General features: G+C 30.6%; 29 non-coding genes across 29 annotated transcripts; all 29 read left to right on the forward strand.

Moving 5' to 3' along the window:
• Positions 1-20: 20 nt before the first annotated feature.
• On the forward strand, positions 21-93 carry Trnaf-gaa (transfer RNA phenylalanine (anticodon GAA)). Its single transcript has one exon. It is a non-coding gene; the product is annotated as a tRNA-Phe (tRNA).
• Positions 94-1,146: 1,053 nt separating this feature from the next.
• Trnav-aac (transfer RNA valine (anticodon AAC)) lies at positions 1,147-1,219 on the forward strand. Its single transcript has one exon. It is a non-coding gene; the product is annotated as a tRNA-Val (tRNA).
• A 1,062-nt stretch (positions 1,220-2,281) lies between these two features.
• Positions 2,282-2,355, forward strand: Trnai-aau (transfer RNA isoleucine (anticodon AAU)). The gene has a single exon. It is a non-coding gene; the product is annotated as a tRNA-Ile (tRNA).
• Positions 2,356-2,481: 126 nt separating this feature from the next.
• Trnaf-gaa (transfer RNA phenylalanine (anticodon GAA)) lies at positions 2,482-2,554 on the forward strand. The gene has a single exon. It is a non-coding gene; the product is annotated as a tRNA-Phe (tRNA).
• Positions 2,555-3,597: 1,043 nt separating this feature from the next.
• Trnav-aac (transfer RNA valine (anticodon AAC)) lies at positions 3,598-3,670 on the forward strand. The gene has a single exon. It is a non-coding gene; the product is annotated as a tRNA-Val (tRNA).
• A 1,259-nt stretch (positions 3,671-4,929) lies between these two features.
• On the forward strand, positions 4,930-5,002 carry Trnaf-gaa (transfer RNA phenylalanine (anticodon GAA)). Its single transcript has one exon. It is a non-coding gene; the product is annotated as a tRNA-Phe (tRNA).
• Positions 5,003-6,060: 1,058 nt separating this feature from the next.
• Positions 6,061-6,133, forward strand: Trnav-aac (transfer RNA valine (anticodon AAC)). Its single transcript has one exon. It is a non-coding gene; the product is annotated as a tRNA-Val (tRNA).
• Positions 6,134-7,926: 1,793 nt separating this feature from the next.
• Trnai-aau (transfer RNA isoleucine (anticodon AAU)) lies at positions 7,927-8,000 on the forward strand. The gene has a single exon. It is a non-coding gene; the product is annotated as a tRNA-Ile (tRNA).
• A 126-nt stretch (positions 8,001-8,126) lies between these two features.
• On the forward strand, positions 8,127-8,199 carry Trnaf-gaa (transfer RNA phenylalanine (anticodon GAA)). Its single transcript has one exon. It is a non-coding gene; the product is annotated as a tRNA-Phe (tRNA).
• Positions 8,200-9,247: 1,048 nt separating this feature from the next.
• Positions 9,248-9,320, forward strand: Trnav-aac (transfer RNA valine (anticodon AAC)). The gene has a single exon. It is a non-coding gene; the product is annotated as a tRNA-Val (tRNA).
• Positions 9,321-9,641: 321 nt separating this feature from the next.
• On the forward strand, positions 9,642-9,714 carry Trnav-uac (transfer RNA valine (anticodon UAC)). Its single transcript has one exon. It is a non-coding gene; the product is annotated as a tRNA-Val (tRNA).
• Positions 9,715-10,381: 667 nt separating this feature from the next.
• Trnai-aau (transfer RNA isoleucine (anticodon AAU)) lies at positions 10,382-10,455 on the forward strand. The gene has a single exon. It is a non-coding gene; the product is annotated as a tRNA-Ile (tRNA).
• Positions 10,456-10,581: 126 nt separating this feature from the next.
• Trnaf-gaa (transfer RNA phenylalanine (anticodon GAA)) lies at positions 10,582-10,654 on the forward strand. Its single transcript has one exon. It is a non-coding gene; the product is annotated as a tRNA-Phe (tRNA).
• Positions 10,655-11,713: 1,059 nt separating this feature from the next.
• Trnav-aac (transfer RNA valine (anticodon AAC)) lies at positions 11,714-11,786 on the forward strand. Its single transcript has one exon. It is a non-coding gene; the product is annotated as a tRNA-Val (tRNA).
• Positions 11,787-12,107: 321 nt separating this feature from the next.
• Positions 12,108-12,180, forward strand: Trnav-uac (transfer RNA valine (anticodon UAC)). The gene has a single exon. It is a non-coding gene; the product is annotated as a tRNA-Val (tRNA).
• A 667-nt stretch (positions 12,181-12,847) lies between these two features.
• Trnai-aau (transfer RNA isoleucine (anticodon AAU)) lies at positions 12,848-12,921 on the forward strand. Its single transcript has one exon. It is a non-coding gene; the product is annotated as a tRNA-Ile (tRNA).
• Positions 12,922-13,047: 126 nt separating this feature from the next.
• Positions 13,048-13,120, forward strand: Trnaf-gaa (transfer RNA phenylalanine (anticodon GAA)). The gene has a single exon. It is a non-coding gene; the product is annotated as a tRNA-Phe (tRNA).
• Positions 13,121-14,163: 1,043 nt separating this feature from the next.
• Positions 14,164-14,236, forward strand: Trnav-aac (transfer RNA valine (anticodon AAC)). Its single transcript has one exon. It is a non-coding gene; the product is annotated as a tRNA-Val (tRNA).
• Positions 14,237-15,495: 1,259 nt separating this feature from the next.
• On the forward strand, positions 15,496-15,568 carry Trnaf-gaa (transfer RNA phenylalanine (anticodon GAA)). The gene has a single exon. It is a non-coding gene; the product is annotated as a tRNA-Phe (tRNA).
• A 1,043-nt stretch (positions 15,569-16,611) lies between these two features.
• On the forward strand, positions 16,612-16,684 carry Trnav-aac (transfer RNA valine (anticodon AAC)). Its single transcript has one exon. It is a non-coding gene; the product is annotated as a tRNA-Val (tRNA).
• A 321-nt stretch (positions 16,685-17,005) lies between these two features.
• On the forward strand, positions 17,006-17,078 carry Trnav-uac (transfer RNA valine (anticodon UAC)). The gene has a single exon. It is a non-coding gene; the product is annotated as a tRNA-Val (tRNA).
• Positions 17,079-17,942: 864 nt separating this feature from the next.
• Positions 17,943-18,015, forward strand: Trnaf-aaa (transfer RNA phenylalanine (anticodon AAA)). Its single transcript has one exon. It is a non-coding gene; the product is annotated as a tRNA-Phe (tRNA).
• A 1,043-nt stretch (positions 18,016-19,058) lies between these two features.
• Trnav-aac (transfer RNA valine (anticodon AAC)) lies at positions 19,059-19,131 on the forward strand. Its single transcript has one exon. It is a non-coding gene; the product is annotated as a tRNA-Val (tRNA).
• A 1,259-nt stretch (positions 19,132-20,390) lies between these two features.
• Positions 20,391-20,463, forward strand: Trnaf-aaa (transfer RNA phenylalanine (anticodon AAA)). The gene has a single exon. It is a non-coding gene; the product is annotated as a tRNA-Phe (tRNA).
• A 1,043-nt stretch (positions 20,464-21,506) lies between these two features.
• Positions 21,507-21,579, forward strand: Trnav-aac (transfer RNA valine (anticodon AAC)). Its single transcript has one exon. It is a non-coding gene; the product is annotated as a tRNA-Val (tRNA).
• A 1,261-nt stretch (positions 21,580-22,840) lies between these two features.
• On the forward strand, positions 22,841-22,913 carry Trnaf-gaa (transfer RNA phenylalanine (anticodon GAA)). The gene has a single exon. It is a non-coding gene; the product is annotated as a tRNA-Phe (tRNA).
• A 1,032-nt stretch (positions 22,914-23,945) lies between these two features.
• Positions 23,946-24,018, forward strand: Trnav-aac (transfer RNA valine (anticodon AAC)). Its single transcript has one exon. It is a non-coding gene; the product is annotated as a tRNA-Val (tRNA).
• Positions 24,019-25,079: 1,061 nt separating this feature from the next.
• On the forward strand, positions 25,080-25,153 carry Trnai-aau (transfer RNA isoleucine (anticodon AAU)). The gene has a single exon. It is a non-coding gene; the product is annotated as a tRNA-Ile (tRNA).
• Positions 25,154-25,279: 126 nt separating this feature from the next.
• Positions 25,280-25,352, forward strand: Trnaf-gaa (transfer RNA phenylalanine (anticodon GAA)). The gene has a single exon. It is a non-coding gene; the product is annotated as a tRNA-Phe (tRNA).
• The last annotated feature ends 504 nt before the right edge of the window (positions 25,353-25,856 follow it).

Below are 25,856 nucleotides of genomic sequence, written 5' to 3' on the forward strand. Positions count from 1 at the left end.
TACAATGTATTTTTACAGGAGCCTCGATAGCTCAGTTGGGAGAGCGTCAGACTGAAGATCTGAAGGTCCCTGGTTCAATCCCGGGTCGGGGCATGTTTTGTTTTTACTTTTAACATCAATATTTAGGCGGTTTACACAACTTTATTGTCCTTGGCATTAGAAAGAAAAGGAAATACAAAAACGCTAGATTTAGTTAAAAAACTTCAGCTTCGATAACACAAGGGAGAAAGTCAGACTAAAGATCTGAAAAAGATTTGTTAATTTATTTAAATATATAAAAGATTAATTATTCATAAATTGTTTAATAAATTTAAATTTTAATAAAATAATATATAAAACGAATTACTTTTATATATTTTAACTTATTACAATATCAGTTTTATATAACTTTAAAAAGATTATTACATTAGGACCGTAATTAACCTTAAAAACCGACCTAACAAAGCAAATACTTGGTATAGTCCCGTATTATTTCTAAATTTTAAGATCCAAAATCTGGTGACAAGGTCGGTCTATGTCACATTAGAAAGGTCGGGGATCGAATTCGTGGATCGTGGATCGGTGTTGTCGTGGGGGTCTAGCTCACATGGTAGAGCGCGCGCTTAGCATGCGCGAGGTACCGGGATCGATGCCCGGGTCCTCCATTTTTTGGTAAAAAATATCTAACATTTTTATGTATTTTTATTTTGTCCATAAAAAATTTAAATACCTTGTTAAGTGTACTGAATGTGATTATAACGTTAATCTTCATCATTCTCCAGTTAGTTAGGTTTCTAACACAAATGATTGTAGACACTACTGAGATACTGTTATTAAATACCATAACAAATCAGCTATTTTGTTGTTTACGTTAAAGTTGTTATTTATTTCTAGTCACGTGTATACACCTGTTGCCATGTTGAGTGATTTTTAAAAGTTTTTGTAGTATAGAACGTTATCTTAATTGCGTGATCTTTCGGCTTAATTTTGACTAAAATGCAACTGATGCAAATTTGTGGACAGTTAAATGTATTTTTTTTGCGATAATAACTATAAAATATTGATACGCCTTATTATACAAAAGACATACAGACAAATCGTAATTATACGCATAAAGACGTTGTGATATTATTAACCAGTTTGCTTCTACGAATTTAATGAACATCGAGTTCCGTAGTGTAGTGGTTATCACGTCTGCCTAACACGCAGAAGGTCATGGGTTCAAGCCCCATCGGAACTAAACTTTTAAAAGTTTAAACAAATAAAAATAATTAAAACTTTTACATAATTACGTCTACTCTTTATGCAGAAAGTTACGGTTTAAAAACTCATCAAAGCTAACATTTAAAAGCGTTAATAGCGTTAAGATAATATTCGTTAAAATCCATTATATAGGTATTTAGTGAAGTTTTTACACGTTAAGATTTAAATGTTACTAAAAATAATATTAACTTGCTTATTTTAAGGTATTAATATTAACTAGTAACCGCTTTTATTTTAAAAAATAATAAAACTCTGTGAGGTGATTCACTCCTTTGTATCTAGAACAATGTTTCCAACGTGTTCTGTAGTGTAGTGGTTATCACGTCTGCTTTACACGCAGAAGGTCATGGGCGCAAACCCCATCGGATCTATATTACAGAACAATTTAATATTTTTAACTTAAATAAAATTGAGGTTGATTAAAATGATTATTTCTATTTATAAAGGCAATTACATAAAACATTTTATTGTTATATTTAAACAATATTTACAATCGTTTTTGGTATTTACCATTTATCACTACAAGAAAAATATAAAGGCGGTGAATAGAAATTTAAAAGGGTTCAATATGACCACTTTTAAAATTTAGATATTAATGATAAATTTTAAAAAGAACGCAGTTTTAAAAAGATAAACATACAGTGTGGTATATACCTAAGGAATAGGTTTAATAAGTTTTAAACCTATAACCTTATTTTGTGTAGAGCAGACGTTAAAATAGGTCTGTAGAAGTACATTGGTTGATCAAACTGCAACGTTTTAATACTCTAAAATAAATATAGACTGCTGTTTATTAAAAAATGATTGGTAAAAGTTGTCTTACGTATAAATTGAATAAATTTTGCTGTAGTTTTTTATAAAATAAAGAATGCATATAACTACACAATAATTGCTGTTTATATTTATGGCAATAAAATTAGTTCAGAGAGACTTAAACTCATGGCCTTCTGCTTGTAAAGCAGATGGAATTGTCTTTTAGTCCATAATAATGGAATTGTTCCGAATTATTGACAATTTGTAAATTAGCTGTAAAGTATCTGGCCGGTTAGCTCAGCTGGTTAGAGCGTCGTGCTAATAACGCGAATGTCGCGGGTTCTATCCCCGTACTGGCCATTCTTTTGTTTAATATCCTTCCACACAAACAACGCATGGCTTAGTCGATAGAAATTGATTTAAGAAATTTTTTTTTATCCAAAAAGAGAATTAATTAAGAAGGCGAGACAATGTATTTCTACAATAGCCTCGATAGCTCAGTTGGGAGAGCGTCAGACTGAAGATCTGAAGGTCCCTGGTTCAATCCCGGGTCGGGGCATGTTTTGTTTTTACTTTTAACATCAATATTTAGGTGGTCTACACAACTTTATTTTCCTTGGCATTAGAAAGAAAAGGAAATACAAAAACGCTAGATTTAGTTAAAAAACTTCAGCTTCGATAACACAAGGGAGAAAGTCAGACTAAAGATCTGAAAAAGATCTGTTAATTTATTTAAATATATAAAAGATTAATTATTCATAAATTGTTTAATAAATTTCAATTTTTATAAAATAATTTATAAAACGAATTAGTTTTATATATTTTAATTTATTACAATATCAGTGTTATATAACTTTAAAAAGATTATTACATTAGGACTGTAATTAACCTTAAAAGCCGACCTAACAAAGCAAATACTTGGTATAGTGCCGTATTATTTCTAAATTTTAAGATCCAAAATCTGGTGACAAGGTCGGTCTATGTCACATTAGAAAGGTCGGGGATCGAATTCGTGGATCGTGGATCGGTGTTGTCGTGGGGGTCTAGCTCACATGGTAGAGCGCGCGCTTAGCATGCGCGAGGTACCTGGATCGATGCCCGGGTCCTCCATTTTTTGGTAAAAAATATCTAACATTTTTATGTATTTTTATTTTGTCTATAAAAAATTGAAATATCTTGTTAAGTGTACTGAATGTGATTATAACGTTAATCTTCATCATTCTCCAGTTAGTTAGGTTTCTAACACAAATGATTGTAGACACTACTGAGATACTGTTATTAAATACCATAACAAATCAGCTATCTTGTTGTTTACGTTAAAGTTGTTATCTATTTCTAGTCACGTGTTTTGAGTGATTTTTAAAAGTTTTTGTAGCATAGAACGTTATCTTAATTGCGTGATCTTTCGGCTTAATTTTGACTAAAATGCAACTGATGCAAATTTGTGGACAGTTAAATGTAATTTTTTTGCGATAATAACTATAAAATATTGATACGCCTTATTATACAAAAGACATACAGACAAATCGTAATTATACGCATAGAGATAAAGACGTTGTGATATTATTAACCAGTTTGCTTCTACGAATTTAATGAACATCGAGTTCCGTAGTGTAGTGGTTATCACGTCTGCCTAACACGCAGAAGGTCATGGGTTCAAGCCCCATCGGAACTAAACTTTTAAAAGTTTAAACAAATGAAAATAATTAAAACTTTTACATAATTACGTCTACTCTTTATGCAGAAAGTTACGGTTTAAAAACTCATCAAAGCTAACATTTAAAAGCGTTAATAGCGTTAAGATAATATTCGTTAAAATCCATTATATAGGTATTTAGTGAAGTTTTTACACGTTAAGATTTAAATGTTACTAAAAATAATATTAACTTGCTTATTTTAAGGTATTAATATTAACTAGTAACCGCTTTTATTTTGAAAAATAATAAAACTCTGTGAGGTGATTCACTCCTTTGTATCTAGAACAATGTTTCCAACGAGTTCTGTAGTGTAGTGGTTATCACGTCTGCTTTAAACGCAGAAGGTCATGGGCGCAAACCCCATCGGATCTATATTACAGAACAATTTAATATTTTTAACTTAAATAAAATTGAGGTTGATTAAAATGATTATTTCTATTTATAAAGGCAATTACATAAAACATTTTATTGTTATATTTAAACAATATTTACAATCGTTTTTGGTATTTACCATTTATCACTACAAGAAAAATGTAAAGGCGGTGAATAGAAATTTAAAAGGGTTCAATATGACCACTTTTAAAATTTAGATATTAATGATAAATTTTAAAAAGAACGCAGTTTTAAAAAGATAAACATACAGTGTGGTATATACCTAAAGAATAGGTTTAATAAGTTTTAAACCTATAACCTTATTTGTGTAGAGCAGACGTTAAAATAGGTCTGTAGAAGTACATTGGTTGATCAAACTGCAACGTTTTAATACTCTAAAATAAATATAGACTGCTGTTTATTCAAAAATGATTGGTAAAAATTGTCTTACGTCTAAAATTAATAAATTTTGCTGTAGTTTTTTATAAAATAAAGAATGCATATAACTACACAACAATTGCTGTTTATATTTATGGCAATAAAATTAGTTCAGCGAGACTTAAACTCATGGCCTTCTGCTTGTAAAGCAGATGGAATTGTCTTTTAGTCCATAATAATGGAATCGTTCCGAATTATTGACAATTTGTAAATGAGCTGTAAAGTATCTGGCCGTTAGCTCAGCTGATTAGAGCGTCGTGCTAATAACGCGAATGTCGCGGTTTCGATCCCCGTACTGGCCATTCTTTTGTTTAATATCCTTCCACACAAACAACGCATGGCTTAGTCGATAGAAATTGATTTAAGAAATTTTTTTTATCTAAAAAGAGAATTAATTAAGAAGGCGATACAATGTATTTTTACAGGAGCCTCGATAGCTCAGTTGGGAGAGCGTCAGACTGAAGATCTGAAGGTCCCTGGTTCAATCCCGGGTCGGGGCATATTTCGTTTTTACTTTTAACATCAATATTTAGGCGGTTTACACAATTTTATTGTCCTTGGCATTAGAAAGAAAAGGAAATACAAAAACGCTAGATTTAGTTAAAAAACTTCAGATTCGATAACACAAGGGAGAGAGTCAGACTAAAGATCTGAAAAAGATCTGTTAATTTATTTAAATATATAAAAGATTAATTATTCATAAATTGTTTAATAAATTTAAATTTTTATAAAATAATATATAAAACGAATTACTTTTATATATTTTAATTTATTACAATATCAGTTTTATATAACTTTAAAAAGATTTTTACATTTGGACCGTAATTAACCTTAAAGGCCGACCTAACAAAGCAAATACTTGGTATAGTGCCGTATTATTTCTAAATTTTAAGATCCAAAACCTGGTGACAAGGTCGGTCTATGTCACATTAGAAAGGTCAGGGATCGAATTCGTGGATCGTGGATCGGTGTTGTCGTGGGGGTCTAGCTCACATGGTAGAGCGCGCGCTTAGCATGCGCGAGGTACCGGGATCGATGCCCGGGTCCTCCATTTTTGGTAAAAAATATCTAACATTTTTATGTATTTTTATTTTGTCCATAAAAAATTGAAATACCTTGTTAAGTGTACTGAATGTGATTATAACGTTAATCTTCATCATTTTCCAGTTAGTTAGGTTTCTAACACAAATGATTGTAGACACTACTGAGATACTGTTATTAAATACCATAACAAATCAGCTATCTTGTTGTTTACGTTAAAGTTGTTATCTATTTCTAGTCACGTGTTTACACCTGTTGCCATGTTGAGTGATTTTGGAACGTTTTTGTAGCATAGAACGTTATCTTAATTGCGTGATCTTTCGGCTTAATTTTGACTAAAATGCAACTGATGCAAATTTGTGGACAGTTAAATGTAATTTTTTTGCGATAATAACTATAAAATATTGATACGCCTTATTATACAAAAGACATACAGACAAATCGTAATTATACGCATAGAGATAAAGACGTTGTGATATTATTAACCAGTTTGCTTCTACGAATTTAATGAACATCGAGTTCCGTAGTGTAGTGGTTATCACGTCTGCCTAACACGCAGAAGGTCATGGGTTCAAGCCCCATCGGAACTAAACTTTTAAAAGTTTAAACAAATGAAAATAATTAAAACTTTTACATAATTACGTCTACTCTTTATGCAGAAAGTTACGGTTTAAAAACTCATCAAAGCTAACATTTAAAAGCGTTAGTAGCGTTAACATAATAATCGTTAAAATCCATTATATAGGTATTTAGTGAAGTTTTTACAAGTTAAGATTTAAATGTTACTAAAAATAATATTAACTTGCTTATTTTAAGGTATTAATATTAACTAGTAACCGCTTTTATTTTGAAAAATAATAAAACTCTGTGAGGTGATTCACTCCTTTGTATCTAGAACAATGTTTCCAACGAGTTCTGTAGTGTAGTGGTTATCACGTCTGCTTTACACGGAGAAGGTCATGGGCGCAAACCCCATCGGAACTATATTACAGAACAATTTAATATTTTTAACTTAAATAAAATTGAGGATGATTAAAATGATTATTTCTATTTATAAAGGCAATTACATAAAACATTTTATTGTTATCTTTAAACAATATTTACAATCGTTTTTGGTATTTACCATTTATCACTACAAGAAAAGTATAAAGGCGGTAAATAGAAATTTAAGAGGGTTCAATATGACCACTTTTAAAATTTAGATATTAATGATAAATTTTAAAAAGAACGCAGTTTTAAAAAGATAAACATACAGTGTGGTATATACCTAAAGAATAGGTTTAATAATTTTTAAACCTATAACTTATTTGTGTAGAGCATACGTTAAAATAGGTCTGTAGAAGTACATTGGTTGATCAAACTGCAACGTTTTAATACTCTAAAATAAATATAGAATTCTGTTTATTCAAAAATAATTGGTAAAAATTGTATTACGTCTAAAATTAATAAATTTTGCTGTAGTTTTTTATAAAATAAAGAATGCATATAACTACACAATAATTGCTGTTTATATTTATGGCAATAAAATTAGTTCAGCGAGACTTAAACTCATGGCCTTCTGCTTGTAAAGCAGATGGAATTGTCTTTTAGTCCATAATAATGGAATCGTTTCGAATTATTGACAATTTGTAAATCAGCTATAAAGTATCTGGCCGGTTAGCTCAGCTGGTTAGAGCGTCGTGCTAATAACGCGAATGTCGCGGTTTCTATCCCCGTACTGGCCATTCTTTTGTTTAATATCCTTCCACACAAACAACGCATGGCTTAGTCGATAGAAATTGATTTAAGAAATTTTTTTTTATCCAAAAAGAGAATTAATTAAGAAGGCGAGACAATGTATTTCTACAATAGAAAAATATAAAAAATAGAATTTTAAAGGGTTCAATATGAATAGAAATTTTAAAGGGTTCAATATGACCACTTTTAAAATTTAGATATTAATGATAAATTTTAAAAAGAACGCAGTTTTAAAAAGATAAACATACAGTGTGGTATATACCTAAAGAATAGGTTTAATAAGTTTTAAACCTATAACCTTATTTGTGTAGAGCAGACGTTAAAATAGGTCTGTAGAAGTACATTGGTTGATCAAACTGCAACGTTTTAATACTCTAAAATAAATATAGACTGCTGTTTATCCAAAAATGATTGGTAAAAATTGTCTTACGTCTAAAATTAATAAATTTTGCTGTAGTTTTTTATAAAATAAAGAATGCATATAACTTCACAATAATTGCTGTTTATATTTATGGCAATAAAATTAGTTCAGCGAAACTTAAACTCATGGCCTTCTGCTTGTAAAGCAGATGGAATTGTCTTTTAGTCCATAATAATGGAATCGTTCCGAATTATTGACAATTTGTAAATAAGCTGTAAAGTATCTGGCCGGTTAGCTCAGCTGGTTAGAGCGTCGTGCTAATAACGCGAATGTCGCGGGTTCGATCCCCGTACTGGTCATTCTTTTGTTTAATATCCTTCCACACAAACAACGCATGGCTTAGTCGATAGAAATTGATTTAAGAAATTTTTTTTATCCAAAAAAAAGAATTAATTAAGAAGGCGAGACAATGTATTTTTGCAGGAGCCTCGATAGCTCAGTTGGGAGAGCGTCAGACTGAAGATCTGAAGGTCCCTGGTTCAATCCCGGGTCGGGGCATATTTTGTTTTTACTTTTAACATCAATATTTAGGCGGTTTACACAACTTTATTGTCCTTGGCATTAGAAAGAAAAGAAAATACAAAAACGCTAGATTTAGTTAAAATACTTCAGCTTCGATAACACAAGGGAGAGAGTCAGACTAAAGATCTGTTAATTTATTTAAATATATAAAAGATTAATTATTCATAAATTGTTTAATAAATTAAAATTTTTATAAAATAATATATAAAACGAATTACTTTTATATATTTTAACTTATTACAATATCAGTTTTATATAACTTTAAAAAGATTATTACATTAGGACCGTAATTAACCTTAAAAACCGACCTAACAAAGCAAATACTTGGTATAGTGCCGTATTATTTCTAAATTTTAAGATCCAAAATCTGGTGACAAGGTCGGTCTATGTCACTTTAGAAAGGTCAGGGATCGAATTCGTGGATCGTGGATCGGTGTTGTCGTGGGGGTCTAGCTCACATGGTAGAGCGCGCGCTTAGCATGCGCGAGGTACCGGGATCGATGCCCGGGTCCTCCATTTTTTGGTAAAAAATATCTAACATTTTTATGTATTTTTATTTTGTCCATAAAAAATTGAAATACCTTGTTAAGTGTACTGAATGTGATTATAACGTTAATCTTCATCATTCTCCAGTTAGTTAGGTTTCTAACACAAATGATTGTAGACACTACTGAGATACTGTTATTAAATACCATAACAAATCAGCTATCTTGTTGTTTACGTTAAAGTTGTTATCTATTTCTAGTCACGTGTTTACACCTGTTGCCATGTTGAGTGATTTTTAAAAGTTTTTGTAGCATAGAACGTTATCTTAATTGCGTGATCTTTCGGCTTAATTTTGACTAAAATGCAACTGATGCAAATTTGTGGACAGTTAAATGTAATTTTTTTGCGATAATAACTATAAAATATTGATACGCCTTATTATACAAAAGACATACAGACAAATCGTAATTATACGCATAGAGATAAAGACGTTGTGATATTATTAACCAGTTTGCTTCTACGAATTTAATGAACATCGAGTTCCGTAGTGTAGTGGTTATCACGTCTGCCTAACACGCAGAAGGTCATGGGTTCAAGCCCCATCGGAACTAAACTTTTAAAAGTTTAAACAAATGAAAATAATTAAAACTTTTACATAATTACGTCTACTCTTTATGCAGAAAGTTACGGTTTAAAAACTCATCAAAGCTAACATTTAAAAGCGTTAATAGCGTTAACATAATATTCGTTAAAATCCATTATATAGGTATTTAGTGAAGTTTTTACACGTTAAGATTTAAATGTTACTAAAAATAATATTAACTTGCTTATTTTAAGGTATTAATATTAACTAGTAACCGCTTTTATTTTGAAAAATAATAAAACTCTGTGAGGTGATTCACTCCTTTGTATCTAGAACAATGTTTCCAACGAGTTCTGTAGTGTAGTGGTTATCACGTCTGCTTTACACGCAGAAGGTCATGGGCGCAAACCCCATCGGAACTATATTACAGAACAATTTATTATTTTTAACTTAAATAAAATTGAGGATGATTAAAATGATTATTTCTATTTATAAAGGCAATTACATAAAACATTTTATTGTTATCTTTAAACAATATTTACAATCGTTTTTGGTATTTACCATTTATCACTACAAGAAAAATATAAAGGCGGTGAATAGAAATTTTAAAGGGTTCAATATGACCACTTTTAAAATTTAGATATTAATGATAAATTTTAAAAAGAACGCAGTTTTAAAAAGATAAACATACAGTGTGGTATATACCTAAAGAATAGGTTTAATAAGTTTTAAACCTATAACCTTATTTGTGTAGAGCAGACGTTAAAATAGGTCTGTAGAAGTACATTGGTTGATCAAACTGCAACGTTTTAATACTCTAAAATAAATATAGACTGCTGTTTATTCAAAAATAATTGGTAAAAATTGTCTTACGTCTAAAATTAATAAATTTTGCTGTAGTTTTTTATAAAATAAAGAATGCATATAACTACACAATAATTGCTGTTTATATTTATGGCAATAAAATTAGTTCAGCGAGACTTAAACTCATGGCCTTCTGCTTGTAAAGCAGATGGAATTGTCTTTTAGTCCATAATAATGGAATCGTTTCGAATTATTGACAATTTGTAAATCAGCTATAAAGTATCTGGCCGGTTAGCTCAGCTGGTTAGAGCGTCGTGCTAATAACGCGAATGTCGCGGGTTCTATCCCCGTACTGGCCATTCTTTTGTTTAATATCCTTCCACACAAACAACGCATGGCTTAGTCGATAGAAATTGATTTAAGAAATTTTTTTTTATCCAAAAAGAGAATTAATTAAGAAGGCGAGACAATGTATTTCTACAATAGCCTCGATAGCTCAGTTGGGAGAGCGTCAGACTGAAGATCTGAAGGTCCCTGGTTCAATCCCGGGTCGGGGCATGTTTTGTTTTTACTTTTAACATCAATATTTAGGTGGTCTACACAACTTTATTGTCCTTGGCATTAGAAAGAAAAGGAAATACAAAAACGCTAGATTTAGTTAAAAAACTTCAGCTTCGATAACACAAGGGAGAAAGTCAGACTAAAGATCTGAAAAAGATCTGTTAATTTATTTAAATATATAAAAGATTAATTATTCATAAATTGTTTAATAAAATTAAATTTTTATAAAATAATATATAAAACGAATTACTTTTATATATTTTAAATTATTACAATATCAGTGTTATATAACTTTAAAAAGATTATTACATTAGGACTGTAATTAACCTTAAAAGCCGACCTAACAAAGCAAATACTTGGTATAGTGCCGTATTATTTCTAAATTTTAAGATCCAAAATCTGGTGACAAGGTCGGTCTATGTCACATTAGAAAGGTCGGGGATCGAATTCGTGGATCGTGGATCGGTGTTGTCGTGGGGGTCTAGCTCACATGGTAGAGCGCGCGCTTAGCATGCGCGAGGTACCGGGATCGATGCCCGGGTCCTCCATTTTTTGGTAAAAAATATCTAACATTTTTATGTATTTTTATTTTGTCTATAAAAAATTGAAATATCTTGTTAAGTGTACTGAATGTGATTATAACGTTAATCTTCATCATTCTCCAGTTAGTTAGGTTTCTAACACAAATGATTGTAGACACTACTGAGATACTGTTATTAAATACCATAACAAATCAGCTATCTTGTTGTTTACGTTAAAGTTGTTATCTATTTCTAGTCACGTGTTTACACCTGTTGCCATGTTGAGTGATTTTTAAAAGTTTTTGTAGCATAGAACGTTATCTTAATTGCGTGATCTTTCGGCTTAATTTTGACTAAAATGCAACTGATGCAAATTTGTGGACAGTTAAATGTAATTTTTTTGCGATAATAACTATAAAATATTGATACGCCTTATTATACAAAAGACATACAGACAAATCGTAATTATACGCATAGAGATAAAGACGTTGTGATATTATTAACCAGTTTGCTTCTACGAATTTAATGAACATCGAGTTCCGTAGTGTAGTGGTTATCACGTCTGCCTAACACGCAGAAGGTCATGGGTTCAAGCCCCATCGGAACTAAACTTTTAAAAGTTTAAACAAATGAAAATAATTAAAACTTTTACATAATTACGTCTACTCTTTATGCAGAAAGTTACGGTTTAAAAACTCATCAAAGCTAACATTTAAAAGCGTTAATAGCGTTAACATAATATTCGTTAAAATCCATTATATAGGTATTTAGTGAAGTTTTTACACGTTAAGATTTAAATGTTACTAAAAATAATATTAACTTGCTTATTTTAAGGTATTAATATTAACTAGTAACCGCTTTTATTTTGAAAAATAATAAAACTCTGTGAGGTGATTCACTCCTTTGTATCTAGCACAATGTTTCCAACGAGTTCTGTAGTGTAGTGGTTATCACGTCTGCTTTACACGCAGAAGGTCATGGGCGCAAACCCCATCGGAACTATATTACAGAACAATTTATTATTTTTAACTTAAATAAAATTGAGGATGATTAAAATGATTATTTCTATTTATAAAGGCAATTACATAAAACATTTTATTGTTATCTTTAAACAATATTTACAATCGTTTTTGGTATTTACCATTTATCACTACAAGAAAAATATAAAGGCGGTGAATAGAAATTTTAAAGGGTTCAATATGACCACTTTTAAAATTTAGATATTAATGATAAATTTTAAAAAGAACGCAGTTTTAAAAAGATAAACATACAGTGTGGTATATACCTAAAGAATAGGTTTAATAAGTTTTAAACCTATAACCTTATTTGTGTAGAGCAGACGTTAAAATAGGTCTGTAGAAGTACATTGGTTGATCAAACTGCAACGTTTTAATACTCTAAAATAAATATAGACTGCTGTTTATTCAAAAATAATTGGTAAAAATTGTCTTACGTCTAAAATTAATAAATTTTGCTGTAGTTTTTTATAAAATAAAGAATGCATATAACTACACAATAATTGCTGTTTATATTTATGGCAATAAAATTAGTTCAGCGAGACTTAAACTCATGGCCTTCTGCTTGTAAAGCAGATGGAATTGTCTTTTAGTCCATAATAATGGAATCGTTTCGAATTATTGACAATTTGTAAATCAGCTATAAAGTATCTGGCCGGTTAGCTCAGCTGGTTAGAGCGTCGTGCTAATAACGCGAATGTCACGGGTTCTATCCCCGTACTGGCCATTCTTTTGTTTAATATCCTTCCACACAAACAACGCATGGCTTAGTCGATAGAAATTGATTTAAGAAATTTTTTTTTATCCAAAAAGAGAATTAATTAAGAAGGCGAGACAATGTATTTCTACAATAGCCTCGATAGCTCAGTTGGGAGAGCGTCAGACTGAAGATCTGAAGGTCCCTGGTTCAATCCCGGGTCGGGGCATGTTTTGTTTTTACTTTTAACATCAATATTTAGGTGGTCTACACAACTTTATTTTCCTTGGCATTAGAAAGAAAAGGAAATACAAAAACGCTAGATTTAGTTAAAAAACTTCAGCTTCGATAACACAAGGGAGAAAGTCAGACTAAAGATCTGAAAAAGATCTGTTAATTTATTTAAATATATAAAAGATTAATTATTCATAAATTGTTTAATAAATTTAAATTTTTATAAAATAATATATAAAACGAATTACTTTTATATATTTTAATTTATTACAATATCAGTGTTATATAACTTTAAAAAGATTATTACATTAGGACTGTAATTAACCTTAAAAGCCGACCTAACAAAGCAAATACTTGGTATAGTGCCGTATTATTTCTAAATTTTAAGATCCAAAATCTGGTGACAAGGTCGGTCTATGTCACATTAGAAAGGTCGGGGATCGAATTCGTGGATCGTGGATCGGTGTTGTCGTGGGGGTCTAGCTCACATGGTAGAGCGCGCGCTTAGCATGCGCGAGGTACCGGGATCGATGCCCGGGTCCTCCATTTTTTGGTAAAAAATATCTAACATTTTTATGTATTTTTATTTTGTCTATAAAAAATTGAAATATCTTGTTAAGTGTACTGAATGTGATTATAACGTTAATCTTCATCATTCTCCAGTTAGTTAGGTTTCTAACACAAATGATTGTAGACACTACTGAGATACTGTTATTAAATACCATAACAAATCAGCTATCTTGTTGTTTACGTTAAAGTTGTTATCTATTTCTAGTCACGTGTTTTGAGTGATTTTTAAAAGTTTTTGTAGCATAGAACGTTATCTTAATTGCGTGATCTTTCGGCTTAATTTTGACTAAAATGCAACTGATGCAAATTTGTGGACAGTTAAATGTAATTTTTTTGCGATAATAACTATAAAATATTGATACGCCTTATTATACAAAAGACATACAGACAAATCGTAATTATACGCATAGAGATAAAGACGTTGTGATATTATTAACCAGTTTGCTTCTACGAATTTAATGAACATCGAGTTCCGTAGTGTAGTGGTTATCACGTCTGCCTAACACGCAGAAGGTCATGGGTTCAAGCCCCATCGGAACTAAACTTTTAAAAGTTTAAACAAATGAAAATAATTAAAACTTTTACATAATTACGTCTACTCTTTATGCAGAAAGTTACGGTTTAAAAACTCATCAAAGCTAACATTTAAAAGCGTTAATAGCGTTAAGATAATATTCGTTAAAATCCATTATATAGGTATTTAGTGAAGTTTTTACACGTTAAGATTTAAATGTTACTAAAAATAATATTAACTTGCTTATTTTAAGGTATTAATATTAACTAGTAACCGCTTTTATTTTGAAAAATAATAAAACTCTGTGAGGTGATTCACTCCTTTGTATCTAGAACAATGTTTCCAACGAGTTCTGTAGTGTAGTGGTTATCACGTCTGCTTTAAACGCAGAAGGTCATGGGCGCAAACCCCATCGGATCTATATTACAGAACAATTTAATATTTTTAACTTAAATAAAATTGAGGTTGATTAAAATGATTATTTCTATTTATAAAGGCAATTACATAAAACATTTTATTGTTATATTTAAACAATATTTACAATCGTTTTTGGTATTTACCATTTATCACTACAAGAAAAATGTAAAGGCGGTGAATAGAAATTTAAAAGGGTTCAATATGACCACTTTTAAAATTTAGATATTAATGATAAATTTTAAAAAGAACGCAGTTTTAAAAAGATAAACATACAGTGTGGTATATACCTAAAGAATAGGTTTAATAAGTTTTAAACCTATAACCTTATTTGTGTAGAGCAGACGTTAAAATAGGTCTGTAGAAGTACATTGGTTGATCAAACTGCAACGTTTTAATACTCTAAAATAAATATAGACTGCTGTTTATTCAAAAATGATTGGTAAAAATTGTCTTACGTCTAAAATTAATAAATTTTGCTGTAGTTTTTTATAAAATAAAGAATGCATATAACTACACAACAATTGCTGTTTATATTTATGGCAATAAAATTAGTTCAGCGAGACTTAAACTCATGGCCTTCTGCTTGTAAAGCAGATGGAATTGTCTTTTAGTCCATAATAATGGAATCGTTCCGAATTATTGACAATTTGTAAATGAGCTGTAAAGTATCTGGCCGTTAGCTCAGCTGATTAGAGCGTCGTGCTAATAACGCGAATGTCGCGGTTTCGATCCCCGTACTGGCCATTCTTTTGTTTAATATCCTTCCACACAAACAACGCATGGCTTAGTCGATAGAAATTGATTTAAGAAATTTTTTTTATCTAAAAAGAGAATTAATTAAGAAGGCGATACAATGTATTTTTACAGGAGCCTCGATAGCTCAGTTGGGAGAGCGTCAGACTGAAGATCTGAAGGTCCCTGGTTCAATCCCGGGTCGGGTCATGTTTTGTTTTTACTTTTAACATCAATATTTAGGCGGTTTATACAACTTTATTGTCCTTGGCATTTGAAAGAAAAGGAAATACAAAAACGCTAGATTTAGTTAAAAAACTTCAGCTTCGATAACACAAGGGAGAAAGTCAGACTAAAGATCTGAAAAAGATCTGTTAATTTATTTAAATATATAAAAGATTAATTATTCATAAATTGTTTAATAAATTTAAATTTTTATAAAATAATATATAAAACGAATTACTTTTATATATTTTAATTTATTACAATATCAGTGTTATATAACTTTAAAAAGATTATTACATTAGGACTGTAATTAACCTTAAAAACCGACCTAACAAAGCAAATACTTGGTATAGTCCCGTATTATTTCTAAATTTTAAGATCCAAAATCTGGTGACAAGGTCGGTCTATGTCACATTAGAAAGGTCGGGGATCGAATTTGTGGATCGTGGGTCGGTGTTGTCGTGGGGGTCTAGCTCACATGGTAGAGCGCGCGCTTAGCATGCGCGAGGTACCGGGATCGATGCCCGGGTCCTCCATTTTTTGGTAAAAAATATCTAACATTTTTATGTATTTTTATTTTGTCCATAAAAAATTTAAATACCTTGTTAAGTGTACTGAATGTGATTATAACGTTAATCTTCATCATTCTCCAGTTAGTTAGGTTTCTAACACAAATGATTGTAGACACTACTGAGATACTGTTATTAAATACCATAACAAATCAGCTATCTTGTTGTTTACGTTAAAGTTGTTATCTATTTCTAGTCACGTGTTTTGAGTGATTTTTAAAAGTTTTTGTAGCATAGAACGTTATCTTAATTGCGTGATCTTTCGGCTTAATTTTGACTAAAATGCAACTGATGCAAATTTGTGGACAATTAAATGTAATTTTTTTGCGATAATAACTATAAAATATTGATACGCCTTATTATACAAAAGACATACAGACAAATCGTAATTATACGCATAGAGATAAAGACGTTGTGATATTATTAACCAGTTTGCTTCTACGAATTTAATGAACATCGAGTTCCGTAGTGTAGTGGTTATCACGTCTGCCTAACACGCAGAAGGTCATGGGTTCAAGCCTTATCGGAACTAAACTTTTAAAAGTTTAAACAAATGAAAATAATTAAAACTTTTACATAATTACGTCTACTCTTTATGCAGAAAGTTACGGTTTAAAAACTCGTCAAAGCTAACATTTAAAAGCGTTAATAGCGTTAACATAATAATCGTTAAAATCCATTATATAGGTATTTAGTGAAGTTTTTACAAGTTAAGATTTAAATGTTACTAAAAATAATATTAACTTGCTTATTTTAAGGTATTAATATTAACTAGTAACCGCTTTTATTTTGAAAAATAATAAAACTCTGTGAGGTGATTCACTCCTTTGTATCTAGAACAATGTTTCCAACGAGTTCTGTAGTGTAGTGGTTATCACGTCTGCTTTACACGCAGAAGGTCATGGGCGCAAACCCCATCGGAACTATATTACAGAACAATTTAATATTTTTAACTTAAATAACATTGAGGATGATTAAAATGATTATTTCTATTTATAAAGGCAATTACATAAAACATTTTATTGTTATCTTTAAACAATATTTACAATCGTTTTTGGTATTTACCATTTATCACTACAAGAAAAATATAAAGGCGGTAAATAGAAATTTAAAAGGGTTCAATATGACCACTTTTAAAATTTAGATATTAATGATAAATTTTAAAAAGAACGCAGTTTTAAAAAGATAAACATACAGTGTGGTATATACCTAAAGAATAGGTTTAATAAGTTTTAAACCTATAACTTATTTGTGTAGAGCAGACGTTAAAATAGGTCTGTAGAAGTACATTGGTTGATCAAACTGCAACGTTTTAATACTCTAAAATAAATATAGACTGCTGTTTATTCAAAAATGATTGGTAAAAATTGTCTTACGTCTAAAATTAATAAATTTTGCTGTAGTTTTTTATAAAATAAAGAATGCATATAACTACACAACAATTGCTGTTTATATTTATGGCAATAAAATTAGTTCAGCGAGACTTAAACTCATGGCCTTCTGCTTGTAAAGCAGATGGAATTGTCTTTTAGTCCATAATAATGGAATCGTTCCGAATTATTGACAATTTGTAAATGAGCTGTAAAGTATCTGGCCGTTAGCTCAGCTGGTTAGAGCGTCGTGCTAATAACGCGAATGTCGCGGGTTCGATCCCCGTACTGGCCATTCTTTTGTTTAATATCCTTCCACACAAACAACGCATGGCTTAGTCGATAGAAATTGATTTAAGAAATTTTTTTTATCTAAAAAGAGAATTAATTAAGAAGGCGATACAATGTATTTTTGCAGGAGCCTCGATAGCTCAGTTGGGAGAGCGTCAGACTAAAGATCTGAAGGTCCCTGGTTCAATCCCGGGTCGGGGCATATTTCGTTTTTACTTTTAACATCAATATTTAGGCGGTTTACACAACTTTATTGTCCTTGGCATTAGAAAGAAAAGGAAATACAAAAACGCTAGATTTAGTTAAAATACTTCAGCTTCGATAACACAAGGGAGAGAGTCAGACTAAAGATCTGAAAAAGATCTGTTAATTTATTTAAATATATTAAAGATTAATTATTCATAAATTGTTTAATAAATTAAAATTTTTATAAAATAATATATAAAACGAATTACTTTTATATATTTTAATTTATTACAATATCAGTTTTATATAACTTTAAAAAGATTATTACATTAGGACCGTAATTAACCTTAAAAGCCGACCTAACAAAGCAAATACTTGGTATAGTGCCGTATTATTTCTAAATTTTAAGATCCAAAATCTGGTGACAAGGTCGGTCTATGTCACATTAGAAAGGTCAGGGATCGAATTCGTGGATCGTGGATCGGTGTTGTCGTGGGGGTCTAGCTCACATGGTAGAGCGCGCGCTTAGCATGCGCGAGGTACCGGGATCGATGCCCGGGTCCTCCATTTTTTGGTAAAAAATATCTAACATTTTTATGTATTTTTATTTTGTCCATAAAAAATTGAAATACCTTGTTAAGTGTACTGAATGTGATTATAACGTTAATCTTCATCATTCTCCAGTTAGTTAGGTTTCTAACACAAATGATTGTAGACACTACTGAGATACTGTTATTAAATACCATAACAAATCAGCTATCTTGTTGTTTACGTTAAAGTTGTTATCTATTTCTAGTCACGTGTTTTGAGTGATTTTTAAAAGTTTTTGTAGCATAGAACGTTATCTTAATTGCGTGATCTTTCGGCTTAATTTTGACTAAAATGCAACTGATGCAAATTTGTGGACAGTTAAATGTAATTTTTTTGCGATAATAACTATAAAATATTGATACGCCTTATTATACAAAAGACATACAGACAAATCGTAATTATACGCATAGAGATAAAGACGTTGTGATATTATTAACCAGTTTGCTTCTACGAATTTAATGAACATCGAGTTCCGTAGTGTAGTGGTTATCACGTCTGCCTAACACGCAGAAGGTCATGGGTTCAAGCCCCATCGGAACTAAACTTTAAAAAGTTTAAACAAATGAAAATAATTAAAACTTTTACATAATTACGTCTACTCTTTATGCAGAAAGTTACGGTTTAAAAACTCATCAAAGCTAACATCTAAAAGCGTTAATAGCGTTAAGATAATATTCGTTAAAATCCATTATATAGGTATTTAGTGAAGTTTTTACACGTTAAGATTTAAATGGTACTAAAAATAATATTAACTTGCTTATTTTAAGGTATTAATATTAACTAGTAACCGCTTTTATTTTGAAAAATAATAAAACTCTGTGAGGTGATTCACTCCTTTGTATCTAGAACAATGTTTCCAACGAGTTCTGTAGTGTAGTGGTTATCACGTCTGCTTTACACGCAGAAGGTCATGGGCGCAAACTCCATCGGAACTATATTACAGAACAATTTATTATTTTTAACTTAAATAAAATTGAGGATGATTAAAATGATTATTTCTATTTATAAAGGCAATTACATAAAACATTTTATTGTTATCTTTAAACAATATTTACAATCGTTTTTGGTATTTACCATTTATCACTACAAGAAAAATATAAAGGCGGTGAATAGAAATTTTAAAGGGTTCAATATGACCACTTTTAAAATTTAGATATTAATGATAAATTTTAAAAAGAACGCAGTTTTAAAAAGATAAACATACAGTGTGGTATATACCTAAAGAATAGGTTTAATAAGTTTTAAACCTATAACCTTATTTGTGTAGAGCAGACGTTAAAATAGGTCTGTAGAAGTACATTGGTTGATCAAACTGCAACGTTTTAATACTCTAAAATAAATATAGACTGCTGTTTATTCAAAAATGATTGGTAAAAATTGTCTTACGTCTAAAATTAATAAATTTTGCTGTAGTTTTTTATAAAATAAAGAATGCATATAACTACACAACAATTGCTGTTTATATTTATGGCAATAAAATTAGTTCAGCGAGACTTAAACTCATGGCCTTCTGCTTGTAAAGCAGATGGAATTGTCTTTTAGTCCATAATAATGGAATCGTTCCGAATTATTGACAATTTGTAAATGAGCTGTAAAGTATCTGGCCGTTAGCTCAGCTGGTTAGAGCGTCGTGCTAATAACGCGAATGTCGCGGGTTCGATCCCCGTACTGGCCATTCTTTTGTTTAATATCCTTCCACACAAACAACGCATGGCTTAGTCGATAGAAATTGATTTAAGAAATTTTTTTTATCTAAAAAGAGAATTAATTAAGAAGGCGATACAATGTATTTTTGCAGGAGCCTCGATAGCTCAGTTGGGAGAGCGTCAGACTAAAGATCTGAAGGTCCCTGGTTCAATCCCGGGTCGGGGCATATTTCGTTTTTACTTTTAACATCAATATTTAGGCGGTTTACACAACTTTATTGTCCTTGGCATTAGAAAGAAAAGGAAATACAAAAACGCTAGATTTAGTTAAAATACTTCAGCTTCGATAACACAAGGGAGAGAGTCAGACTAAAGATCTGAAAAAGATCTGTTAATTTATTTAAATATATTAAAGATTAATTATTCATAAATTGTTTAATAAATTAAAATTTTTATAAAATAATATATAAAACGAATTACTTTTATATATTTTAATTTATTACAATATCAGTTTTATATAACTTTAAAAAGATTATTACATTAGGACCGTAATTAACCTTAAAAGCCGACCTAACAAAGCAAATACTTGGTATAGTGCCGTATTATTTCTAAATTTTAAGATCCAAAATCTGGTGACAAGGTCGGTCTATGTCACATTAGAAAGGTCAGGGATCGAATTCGTGGATCGTGGATCGGTGTTGTCGTGGGGGTCTAGCTCACATGGTAGAGCGCGCGCTTAGCATGCGCGAGGTACTGGGATCGATGCCCGGGTCCTCCATTTTTTGGTAAAAAATATCTAACATTTTTATGTATTTTTATTTTGTCCATAAAAAATTGAAATACCTTGTTAAGTGTACTGAATGTGATTATAACGTTAATCTTCATCATTCTCCAGTTAGTTAGGTTTCTAACACAAATGATTGTAGACACTACTGAGATACTGTTATTAAATACCATAACAAATCAGCTATCTTGTTGTTTACGTTAAAGTTGTTATCTATTTCTAGTCACGTGTTTTGAGTGATTTTTAAAAGTTTTTGTAGCATAGAACGTTATCTTAATTGCGTGATCTTTCGGCTTAATTTTGACTAAAATGCAACTGATGCAAATTTGTGGACAGTTAAATGTAATTTTTTTGCGATAATAACTATAAAATATTGATACGCCTTATTATACAAAAGACATACAGACAAATCGTAATTATACGCATAGAGATAAAGACGTTGTGATATTATTAACCAGTTTGCTTCTACGAATTTAATGAACATCGAGTTCCGTAGTGTAGTGGTTATCACGTCTGCCTAACACGCAGAAGGTCATGGGTTCAAGCCCCATCGGAACTAAACTTTAAAAAGTTTAAACAAATGAAAATAATTAAAACTTTTACATAATTACGTCTACTCTTTATGCAGAAAGTTACGGTTTAAAAACTCATCAAAGCTAACATCTAAAAGCGTTAATAGCGTTAAGATAATATTCGTTAAAATCCATTATATAGGTATTTAGTGAAGTTTTTACACGTTAAGATTTAAATGGTACTAAAAATAATATTAACTTGCTTATTTTAAGGTATTAATATTAACTAGTAACCGCTTTTATTTTGAAAAATAATAAAACTCTGTGAGGTGATTCACTCCTTTGTATCTAGAACAATGTTTCCAACGAGTTCTGTAGTGTAGTGGTTATCACGTCTGCTTTACACGCAGAAGGTCATGGGCGCAAACTCCATCGGAACTATATTACAGAACAATTTATTATTTTTAACTTAAATAAAATTGAGGATGATTAAAATGATTATTTCTATTTATAAAGGCAATTACATAAAACATTTTATTGTTATCTTTAAACAATATTTACAATCGTTTTTGGTATTTACCATTTATCACTACAAGAAAAATATAAAGGCGGTGAATAGAAATTTTAAAGGGTTCAATATGACCACTTTTAAAATTTAGATATTAATGATAAATTTTAAAAAGAACGCAGTTTTAAAAAGATAAACATACAGTGTGGTATATACCTAAAGAATAGGTTTAATAAGTTTTAAACCTATAACCTTATTTGTGTAGAGCAGACGTTAAAATAGGTCTGTAGAAGTACATTGGTTGATCAAACTGCAACGTTTTAATACTCTAAAATAAATATAGACTGCTGTTTATCCAAAAATGATTGGTAAAAATTGTCTTACGTCTAAAATTAATAAATTTTGCTGTAGTTTTTTATAAAATAAAGAATGCATATAACTTCACAATAATTGCTGTTTATATTTATGGCAATAAAATTAGTTCAGCGAAACTTAAACTCATGGCCTTCTGCTTGTAAAGCAGATGGAATTGTCTTTTAGTCCATAATAATGGAATCGTTCCGAATTATTGACAATTTGTAAATAAGCTGTAAAGAATCTGGCCGGTTAGCTAAGCTGGTTAGAGCGTCGTGCTAATAACGCGAATGTCGCGGGTTCGATCCCCGTACTGGTCATTCTTTTGTTTAATATCCTTCCACACAAACAACGCATGGCTTAGTCGATAGAAATTGATTTAAGAAATTTTTTTTATCCAAAAAAAAGAATTAATTAAGAAGGCGAGACATGGTATTTTTGCAGGAGCCTCGATAGCTCAGTTGGGAGAGCGTCAGACTGAAGATCTGAAGGTCCCTGGTTCAATCCCGGGTCGGGGCATATTTTGTTTTTACTTTTAACATCAATATTTAGGCGGTTTACACAACTTTATTGTCCTTGGCATTAGAAAGAAAAGAAAATACAAAAACGCTAGATTTAGTTAAAATACTTCAGCTTCGATAACACAAGGGAGAGAGTCAGACTAAAGATCTGTTAATTTATTTAAATATATAAAAGATTAATTATTCATAAATTGTTTAATAAATTAAAATTTTTATAAAATAATATATAAAACGAATTACTTTTATATATTTTAACTTATTACAATATCAGTTTTATATAACTTTAAAAAGATTATTACATTAGGACCGTAATTAACCTTAAAAACCGACTTAACAAAGCAAATACTTGGTATAGTGCCGTATTATTTCTAAATTTTAAGATCCAAAATCTGGTGACAAGGTCGGTCTATGTCACATTAGAAAGGTCAGGGATCGAATTCGTGGATCGTGGATCGGTGTTGTCGTGGGGGTCTAGCTCACATGGTAGAGCGCGCGCTTAGCATGCGCGAGGTACCGGGATCGATGCCCGGGTCCTCCATTTTTTGGTAAAAAATATCTAACATTTTTATGTATTTTTATTTTGTCCATAAAAAATTGAAATACCTTGTTAAGTGTACTGAATGTGATTATAACGTTAATCTTCATCATTCTCCAGTTAGTTAGGTTTCTAACACAAATGATTGTAGACACTACTGAGATACTGTTATTAAATACCATAACAAATCAGCTATCTTGTTGTTTACGTTAAAGTTGTTATCTATTTCTAGTCACGTGTTTTGAGTGATTTTTAAAAGTTTTTGTAGCATAGAACGTTATCTTAATTGCGTGATCTTTCGGCTTAATTTTGACTAAAATGCAACTGATGCAAATTTGTGGACGGTTAAATGTAATTTTTTTGCGATAATAACTATAAAATATTGATACGCCTTATTATGCAAAAGACATACAGACAAATCGTAATTATACGCATAGAGATAAAGACGTTGTGATATTATTAACCAGTTTGCTTCTACGAATTTAATGAACATCGAGTTCCGTAGTGTAGTGGTTATCACGTCTGCCTAACACGCAGAAGGTCATGGGTTCAAGCCCCATCGGAACTAAACTTTTAAAAGTTTAAACAAATGAAAATAATTAAAACTTTTACATAATTACGTCTACTCTTTATGCAGAAAGTTACGGTTTAAAAACTCATCAAAGCTAACATTTAAAAGCGTTAATAGCGTTAAGATAATATTCGTTAAAATCCATTATATAGGTATTTAGTGAAGTTTTTACACGTTAAGATTTAAATGTTACTAAAAATAATATTAACTTGCTTATTTTAAGGTATTAATATTAACTAGTAACCGCTTTTATTTTGAAAAATAATAAAACTCTGTGAGGTGATTCACTCCTTTGTATCTAGAACAATGTTTCCAACGAGTTCTGTAGTGTAGTGGTTATCACGTCTGCTTTACACGCAGAAGGTCATTGGCGCAAACTCCATCGGAACTATATTACAGAACAATTTATTATTTTTAACTTAAATAAAATTGAGGATGATTAAAATGATTATTTCTATTTATAAAGGCAATTACATAAAACATTTTATTGTTATCTTTAAACAATATTTACAATCGTTTTTGGTATTTACCATTTATCACTACAAGAAAAATATAAAGGCGGTGAATAGAAATTTTAAAGGGTTCAATATGACCACTTTTAAAATTTAGATATTAATGATAAATTTTAAAAAGAACGCAGTTTTAAAAAGATAAACATACAGTGTGGTATATACCTAAAGAATAGGTTTAATAAGTTTTAAACCTATAACCTTATTTGTGTAGAGCAGACGTTAAAATAGGTCTGTAGAAGTACATTGGTTGATCAAACTGCAACGTTTTAATACTCTAAAATAAATATAGACTGCTGTTTATCCAAAAATGATTGGTAAAAATTGTCTTACGTCTAAAATTAATAAATTTTGCTGTAGTTTTTTATAAAATAAAGAATGCATATAACTTCACAATAATTGCTGTTTATATTTATGGCAATAAAATTAGTTCAGCGAGACTTAAACTCATGGCCTTCTGCTTGTAAAGCAGATGGAATTGTCTTTTAGTCCATAATAATGGAATCGTTCCGAATTATTGACAATTTGTAAATAAGCTGTAAAGTATCTGGCCGGTTAGCTCAGCTGGTTAGAGCGTCGTGCTAATAACGCGAATGTCGCGGGTTCGATCCCCGTACTGGTCATTCTTTTGTTTAATATCCTTCCACACAAACAACGCATGGCTTAGTCGATAGAAATTGATTTAAGAAATTTTTTTTATCCAAAAAAAAGAATTAATTAAGAAGGCGAGACAATGTTTTTTTGCAGGAGCCTCGGTAGCTCAGTTGGGAGAGCGTCAGACTGAAGATCTGAAGGTACCTGGTTCAATCCCGGGTCGGGGCATATTTTGTTTTTACTTTTAACATCAATATTTAGGCGGTTTACACAACTTTATTGTTCTTGGCATTAGAAAGAAAAGGAAATACAAAAACGCTAGATTTAGTTAAAATACTTCAGCTTCGATAACACAAGGGAGAGAGTCAGACTAAAGATCTGTTAATTTATTTAAATATATAAAAGATTAATTATTCATAAATTGTTTAATAAATTTAAATTTTTATAAAATAATATATAAAACGAATTACTTTTATATATTTTAACTTATTACAATATCAGTTTTATATAACTTTAAAAAGATTATTACATTAGGACCGTAATTAACCTTAAAAGCCGACCTAACAAAGCAAATACTTGGTATAGTGCCGTATTATTTCTAAATTTTAAGATCCAAAATCTGGTGACAAAGTCGGTCTATGTCACATTAGAAAGGTCAGGAATCGAATTCGTGGATCGTGGATCGGTGTTGTCGTGGGGGTCTAGCTCACATGGTAGAGCGCGCGCTTAGCA

Source organism: Corella eumyota, chromosome 5 (assembly GCF_963082875.1).
Source record: "Corella eumyota chromosome 5, kaCorEumy4.1, whole genome shotgun sequence".
In the NCBI taxonomy this organism is placed as follows: domain Eukaryota; kingdom Metazoa; phylum Chordata; class Ascidiacea; order Phlebobranchia; family Corellidae; genus Corella; species Corella eumyota.